Consider the following 9,463-nt stretch of genomic DNA (forward strand, 5'->3'; position numbering starts at 1 on the left):
AGATATAGAAAGTCGGAACAGTTAACATCAAATTTTGGCCTGATATTTTCAAAGTTCATAATTTTAAATTTTAAATTAAATTTTAAATAGTTCAAAAGTACATTTTTACAATTTTAAATTAAATTTATCTATAATTAACCTTAGATTAAGATTTTTATCGGTTTATTTTATTTAGTTTCAATTATAACTATTTTTTATAACAGTTCGTTAATTTACATTTTACATGCCATTGTTATACTTATTCATATTGATTTTAGCATTTTTAACACAGTCTAAGAATACGTTGAAACACGGATAAATATTGCATTACTCAAATATTTAAATTAGTTCGTGATTTTGAGTTCATAATTTTGTAAAATGTGTAATCTTAAATTTTCTTTATGACCCAAAATAAAGTGATCCAAAAATAAAGAATGGGGATATAAATATTTTTCAAAGAGACAAAACCCTAAGGAACTCTTTCTCTTCTTCACAAAAGAGCAAAACCTAAAATTGCCTCTCCCCATTATTTTCCTCAAACATCCGCCAACCCCAAACACCATTTTCCCTCATTCTTTTTCTTCTTCCTTCATCTTCTCTAGCAAGAAATCCAACCAAACCCACCACTTGTTCTGCAACAAACTACCCGAAACAACACAAAAACCACAAAAATCCCTCACCTCACTTTAAACATTGACCCATGGTTACTATAGCTCAGCCATCGAGCACCGCTCGACACCAACAATCCCGATGAATGGAGCAACAGCAACAGCAGATCAAACGAGCTTCATCAATCATAACAGTAGCCAGTGTGTCTCCTTTCCGTTTTTCTTATTATTTTCTCAGTGATTAATTATTTTAGATATGAGTTGTCTTTCTTTAGAATGGATTTACAATTTTGCAATGACACCATTGTTTTCAACAACTATTTTGATGATTTGGTCTTTGTTTGAATTTATTTTGATGCTTCTGTGAATATGGGTTTGTGATTAGGAGTTTTAGTTGATTTGATGGTGTTTCTGTCTTTTTGAATAATATGTGACTGTTTTGTGTAGTTATTTTATTTATTTAGTGTTGTTCATTTCTCTCAATTTTCTATCATTTTTAGTTTATGTTTGGTTCAATTATTAGTTTCTTTGTTTTATTTATTATTTTGTTAGTTTCATGCAATTTGTATAAGATTCGCAGTAAATTATTTTTGTTGTCAATGCCAACTGTTGGTTAAGTTTAGCATTTTTCTAGTGGATTTTATGTTTCTTTAGGGAACTTCTGTCACGACCCAAGCCTAGGGCCTAGACGTGACATGGTGGGTCGTGACAACTTCGTTGCAATCTCTATATTTTTTTTATTTTTTTTGGTTCTGTGGTAGTCATTGATTAGTGATTTGTTGTCTTATTATTTTGGGTTGCTTTTTAATGATTTGATGTTATACAGTAGTTAACATTATTGACTAAAATATTTTCCTCCTACTATTTTTGAGGAAGTTGGATTATTATCTATGATCATTCTGTTAAGTTATGGATGTCATTTTCTACATAATGGGCATTTTCTACCTAGTAGGCATTTTCTACATAGTGGGATGTTGCCACTAGTTTTTCCTCATCTTTCTAACTCCTTTTCATTCTATAAATTGCCATATTTTTGGCATGAATGAATACACAGAAACGAAAACAAGAAAATCAATTATACTCTCTTTATATTCTCTTATTCTCCTTCCCTTTATTAATTATCAAGTTAGTTAATTTATAACACGTTATCAGCACGAGACTCTAGCTATTTTTAGAAGGTAACAAAAACTGGTAAGAGTTTAATTTAAATTTATTTTCATAAAATGGCAAATATTTCAAAACTTGAATTTACTGCTCTTGATATCTCTTGAAAAGGCTATTCATCATGGGCACTTGATGCCGAAATTTATTTAGAATCAATGGGTCTGGCAGACACCACTAAAGATGACAATATGACATCCAATCAAGATCGTCCTAAAGCCATGATATTTCTTCGTCACCATCTTGACGAAGGGCTAAAATTACAATATCTTACATTAAAAAACCTTCTTAAATTGTGGAAAAATTTAAAAAAAGATATGACCACCTGAAGTTGGTCATGCTTCCACAAGCTCGTCATGATTGGCTAAATCTGAGATTAATGGATTTCAAAAATATACCTGAATATAATTCTGCTCCGTTTAGAATTATAGCTCAGTTAAATTTATGCGGAGAAGAGATCACTGAGCAGGATAAACTGAAAAAAATATACTCCACATTTCCACCTGCGAATATGCTCCTGCAGCAGTAATATCGCGAAAAAAAAATTAAAAAATATTCTGAATTACTTTCTCACCTTCTGATTGTTGAACGCCACAATGAACTATTAATGAAAAATCATGATAGTCGGCCCGTTGGTTCTTTGCCCCCTCCTTGAAGTGAATCAGGCAAATTATAACCAACGAGAAAGAGGCCATGGCCCCAGTCGTGGTCGTGGTTGTGGACAAAGAAGAAATTTTAATCATGATACTCGACTGGCACCGAGAAATAATCAGCAATATAAAAGGCATGGTAAAAAGCCAGAAGTTTTATCGAAGAAAAACTCAGAAAGTGTATGCCATAGATATGGAGGTGTGAGGCACTGGTCGCGGACTTGTCGGTCATCAAAACGCTTGGTTCAACTATATCAGGCATCTTTGAAAGGGCAGAAACTAATCTAGAGACAAATTTTATCTCTGAAGATAATATTGAGCCGATGCATTTGGATGTAGCTGATTTCTTTAATTTTTCAAACAAAAATATGAATATTGACAAGACTAATAATATGTAAATATTTTTCTTTTTATCTGTATTAAATATGATGTTTGTATTTTCCTAGTCAATGTAAATAAATAAAATTTGTGTAATATACCATGTGTTAATACTTATTTTATTTCTTATTGAAGAAAATATGGAAATGCCTCAAATCTTATTTGGATCAATGATAAATCAAGAGGATATTTATGTAATTGATAGTGGAACAACTCATGCTATTTTTAAAGACGGGAAATATTTTTTCAATTTGCTTAGAAGAAAAGCTAATGTTACTACAATATCTGGTAATTCAAAAATGATTGAAGGCTCCGGAAGAGCTACTATAATTCTGCCTAAGGGGACAAAAATTGTTATAGAAGATACACTATTTTCTTCTAAATCTCCAAGAAACTTGTTAAGTTTTAAAGATATCCGCAGAAATGGATATCATGTTGAGACACTAAATGAAATGAATATTGAATATCTTAGTATAACCAAGAGTGTCTCAGGCCAGAAATATATTTTGGAAAAATTATCAACTTTGTTCTCTGACCTATATTATGCAAAAACCAGTACAATTGAAGCACATATGATCGTAAACCAGAAGTTTACTAATCTAAATAAATTTGTGCTATGGCATGATCGAATAGGTCATCCTGGATCAATAATGATGAGACGAATACTTGAAAATTCAACTGGACATCTGTTAAAGAACCACGAGATTCTTACAAATGATGAATTTTCATGTGCTGCTTGTTATCAAGGCAAATTAATTGCCAGACCATCGACCCTAAAGGTTGGCATCGAATCTTTTGGTTTTTTAGAGCGTATATATGGAGATATATGTGGACCTATTCATCCACCTAGTGGATTGTTTAGATATTTTATGGTTCTAATAGATGCATCATCTAGATGGTCTCATGTGTTCTTATTATCATCTCGTAACCTGGCATTTGCGAAATTGTTAGCACAAATAATAAGATTGAGAGCGCAATTCCCAGATTATCCAATTAAGACCATTCGCCTTGATAATGCTGGAGAATTTATATCCCAAACTTTTAATGATTATTGCTTATCAATTGGGATAAAAATTGAACATCTTGTTGCTTATGTTCATACTCAAAATGGCCTTCCAGAGTCATTTATAAAGCGCCTACAATTGATAGCAAGACCTCTACTAATGAAAACAAAATTGTCAATTACTGTTTGGGGTCATGTTATCTTACATACAGCAACACTTGTACATCTCAGACCGACACATTATAATAAATATTCTCCGTCACAATTAGTATTTAATCATGAGCCAAATATAGCCCATCTATGATTTTTGGTTGTGCAGTATATGTGCCTGTAGCACCACCACAATGTACAAAGATGGGGACTCAACGAAGGTTGGGCATATATGTTGGGTTTGACTCACCCTCCATAATTTGATACCTTGAACCGTTGATTGGAGACTTATTCACTGCTTGATTTACAGATTGTTGGTTTGATGAAACAATTTTCCCGCCATTAGGGGGAGAGAAAAAAGAACTCGAAAAAACAATTACGTAGAAAATTTCGTCACTATCTCATTTTGATCCATGCACCCGTACATGTGAGCAGGAGGTCTAGAAGATTATCCACTTAAAGAGAATAAAAAATCAAATGCCAGATGCATTTAATGATTTGAAACGAATAACTAAGTCACATATCCCTTCAATGAATGTGCCTATTCGAATTGATGTTCCAAAAGGACCATCTATAAGTATCATAGCTTCTGAATCCCAAACACACCAGAAGTGTGGTAGACCATTGGGTTCAAAGGATAAAAATTCTAGAAAGAGAAGCGTGAGAAATAATAAAAAAGATACTACACAAGAACCTCCTAAAGAAGGTCAAGATTTGAGTAATCCTAATATTCCTGAAGAAATCAGTGAACCCGAGATTCAAGTGAATGAAGAATTTTCAATAAGTTCTACCAGCGATGAGATAAATTTAGATCGATCAAAAATCACGGTTGATAATATTTTTGCATATAATATTGCACTTAACCTCATGCAAGATAATAAAAGTCTTGAGTCTAAATCCGTCGAAGAATGTCGACGTAGATGTGATTGGCCAGAATGGCAAAAGGCAATTCAATCAGAATTAGACTCACTTGCTAAACGTGTGGTTTTTGGACCTGTAGACCAAACCCCTGAAGGTGTGAAACCAGTTGGCTATAAATGGGTTTATGTGCGAAAATGAAATAAGAGAAATACAATTGTAAGATACAAGACACGCCTTGTTGCACAAAGATTCTCGCAAAGACCCGGGGTCAACTATGAAGAAACATATTCACCTATTACGAATGGAATAACAATCGATATCTCATTTGTTTAGCTGTACATAAAAATCTTAAAATACATCTAATGAATGTAGTTACAGCTTACCTTTATGGTTCACTAGATAATGAAATTTATATGAAAATCCCAAAAAGATTAAAATTGCCTGAAGCATGTAATAAGTCTCGAGAGATGTACTCAATAAAACTGTAAAGATCATTATATGGTCTGAAACAATCAGGGCGTATGTGGTATAATCGCCTTAGTGAGTACTTAATAAATGAAGGCTATATAAATGATGTTATTTGTCCATGTGTTTTTATTAAGAAAACGAAATCCGAGTTTGTTATCATTCTTATAATACAGAGTTTTGGTAAAAGCTTCTACATAATCTCAATAATTAAAATTTACACTAGTTTTGATAATAGGATGAATGTATTGGGAATCTTTCAACGTACTTAATCCCCATTCTTCTGGCAAAATTAATTTTTTGATAATAATCTTAACATAGGTAAAATATGATTTATTGGGCCCACCAGTATTATTGTGGGTAATCTCCACAGACCCTGTAATAGTTAAAATCATTTGATAATGTAATCTTGTCTTATAAGTTTGCATTGGAAATAATGCATTGCTTAAATAACATTTCATCACGACCCATGGATTAGTCTTCCATTGAAAATCTTTTGGGTCAATATGTAAAATCAATTCCTTTTTTAAGATTGGTGCAAAAAATCTCTTTATCATTTTTGCCAATAATTGAGGCAAAGGAATCTTCATTTGTAGGATCCTCAACTGAGGTGGGTTGAATGGTAACATTGTTACCCCCAATAGTTCCAGCATTGCTGGCATTGATAAAATTCATGTAATTTTGATAATCTTCAAAGAAGGGTCGAATACTGGCATTGCCAGCTATTGAAGACGACGCTCCTAGAGTAGAAATTCCTCCAATTAAGGGTTATTGGATTTGCTTTACATAGTCTAGTAATTTTATAAAGTCAAATTTATTTTATGTAAACTGTGAATTAACTGTCTAGAAACCCAACCGAGAACATCCCTAGGCGACATCATCAGCCATACAGGACTTACCAACGGAATCACAAGGTTTTTAACCCAATTAATTCATCACTAACCATGTCGGGAACACCCCTTTTAGGGTTTACCAATGCCATGGTTTAAGCTTAGTTTACTATAAAATTGTTTTAACTTTAACCTGACCAAAACCTTAACCCATTAAAGAAAAGCTCTTATTTTAGAGACATTTGCCACTCAGTATTCTAACAACCTATATTAGTTATTATTTAACACTTAAAGACTTAGCCCATCATGGGTCTAAGTTGTACCAAAATAAATAAATAAAAGAAAGAAATGAGTACCTGGAGGACCACCAGTCTCCTGGGGTTGTTGCAGCAAACTTCAAACTTTATTTATGTTACACAAATATTACAAACTATTACAGTCGAAGTGGAAGGTAGTGAGAGATTGGAGAGAAGGAGAAGCAAAGGGTGTCCAAACTAAGCTTAAACCATGGCATTGGTAAACCCTAAAAGGGGTGTTCCCGACATGGTTAGTGATGAATTAATTGGGTTAAAAACCTTGTGATTCTATTGGTAACTCCTGTATGGCTGATGATGTCGCCTAGGGATGTTTTCGGTTAGGTTTCTAGACAGTTAATTCACAGTTTACATAAAATAAATTTGACTTTATAAAATTACCAAACTATGTACAGCAAATCCAATAACCCTTAATTGGAGGAATTTCTACTCCAGGAACGTCGTCTTCAACAGCTGGCAATGCCAATAAATCATATTTTACCTATTCTAAGATTATTATCAAAAAAATAATTTTGCCAGAACAATGGGGATTAAGTACCCTGAAAGATTCCAATACATTCATACTATTATCAAAACTAGTGTAAATTTTAATTATTGGGATTATGTAGAAGCTTTTACCAAAACTCTATATTATGAGAATGATGACCACAAACATTCTTGGTTCATCAAAATTTGTCCTCAGATTTTCAAAGCCACCATAATTCCTACCTGGTTTGTCAAATGGTGATCTTTTTTTGGACCTTCTAATTCTATTTTACCCACATTCTTTTTAGATCAATATACTTTATGGATAGAGGCAACCCCAAAGATTTCTGAACTGGAAAGAGAAGACAAACCTTTTCCAGGGACACCATTAATGAATTCTTTTATGGAATTTTCTATTCCCTGGATTTTCAAATGGACTGTTGAAATTACTTCCGATTTAGAAAGTATGCCCTGCATTTGTAGATTATTTCATACCAAATGATGATTCCATGCCGAAAAATTCCGAAGAGGACAATTTTTTTAATGATGCTCAAAGTTTACACATCACAGCCTCTAGTGAAATTCCAAAAATAATTAAGAAGGCTGAAGAAGAGATTATGCAGTTCAAATATAAAAAGAAAATTTAAACAGACTGCACAAGAAAGCGACAGGCAGATAGATTTGATGGAATGAACAGTAGATTTTACTGTGCCAACAGTTATTTCACTGTTAAAACATTGAAAAACGGATGGTTACTGTAGATTTTTACTATTTAAAATTGTGTACTTTTTGACTTTTGCACATTTTACTGTGCACTTTTTAGATTATAAATGAATGCATTCTGCATTCATTTCGTCTAAGTTTTGGGACACCCTTTGCTTCTCCTTCTCTCCAATCTCTCACTATCTTCCACTACCACCGTAATAGTTTGTAATATTTGTGTAACATAAATAAAGTTTGAAGTTTGTTGTAACAACCCCAGGAGACTGGTGGTCCTCCAGGTACTCATTTCTTTCTTTTATTTATTTATTTTGGTACAACTTAGACCCATGATGGGCTAAGTCTTTAAGTGTAAAATAATAAGTGGCAAATGACTTTAAAATAAGAGATTTTCTTTAATGAGTTATTATTATTATTATTATTATTATTATTATTATTATTATTATTATTATTATTATTATTATTATTATTATTATTACTTATAACTTACTAATATTTCTACTACATGTCTTTACAGGCACCCAACCAAGAGTTGCTTTCCGAGGAAGCTATTCGAATTTAATAAAGTTCGAATATTATTTTTAATTTATTATTGTGTATATTATTGGCGTTAGACAAAAGTTAGGCTGTAAATACTTACGTAAAGAAATTTAATTAATTTAACTATCAGTTAATTCATAATTTTAGACAACATTAAATAATCTTTTTTCTTTTAAATATTTTTCATAATTTATCTTCACATTGATATTGTAAGTTAAAAAATATTATTTGAGAATACTTTTTTTTCTATAAAAGAAATATTTTTCCTTTCACTTATTACAAAAGTTTTTTGTTTTATGGTAAAAGAGTTTCCCTTTTTTTCATATTAATAAAGGATAATTCTTTTAATATTGTATAAAAACTACCTTTTTTATATACATTTATATCGTCTTTCTCATATTTTCATACATATAGTTGACAATAATATATATTACTTACTTGATACATACTTTTTTATACATATATTTTTATACAATTTTAGTACATATTTCTTTATATATATGAGCGTTACACTTACAAATAATAATTTAATCCCCTCCCTTTTTGATAAATTAAGTCTAACCGGGTACCATATTTTGTGGATTCTGAAGGATAACTCTTACCTAGAATCTAAACTGGTTTTTGCAGATTGAAACGTGAGTCATAAATGTCATGCATCAAATAATTTTTCTTTTTTTTCTTAATAAATTAGGTGACAATTCTATACAATAATTAATCCTTTTAGAGTCAATAGGTTATGCTTTATCTAACTTCGATAAAAATAGTGCATAACAGTTTGGCTACTCCGCTGGAAATAATCCAGATTTTAACCATGATAAACTCAATTTTTCAATTGAGGGAGGTATTGTTGTTCATATTTTTCACATGTCAATATATATATATATATATATTGATTCTTTTCGCACTCTGTGAATTGTGTATTTTGTACATAAATTTGTGTTCATTATTTACACATAAATTCTTTACATTGTTGTCAATCTTTTAATTAAATATTTATTTATAGACCGTAGTTATATATTTATTGATACTCTATTTATTTGTCACTTTATTTCTTTCGAGTCATAATTGTACACTATCACACACTGAACATGCGATGAAGTGTCTGGGGGAGCTGAACAAAGAGATCATGTTGGTTACTAGTCATTACCGGACCTGTAGTCAATCGAGGAAATATGCTTATTCCCGAGGGCATCGTCATGCGGGGAGCCACAACAGGTGCATGTTGTACTCCTGGATATGAGGTGCTGGGGGAGCTTGTCCCTGATTGGATAACCAACTGAGATAGGTGAGAACCTGGTAGATCATCTCTGGAGTAGGCTGGGGTGGTGCTTCTCTCTCA

The sequence above is a fragment of the Solanum dulcamara genome, chromosome 5, assembly GCF_947179165.1.
Source record: "Solanum dulcamara chromosome 5, daSolDulc1.2, whole genome shotgun sequence".
NCBI classification, from domain to species: Eukaryota; Viridiplantae; Streptophyta; class Magnoliopsida; order Solanales; family Solanaceae; genus Solanum; species Solanum dulcamara.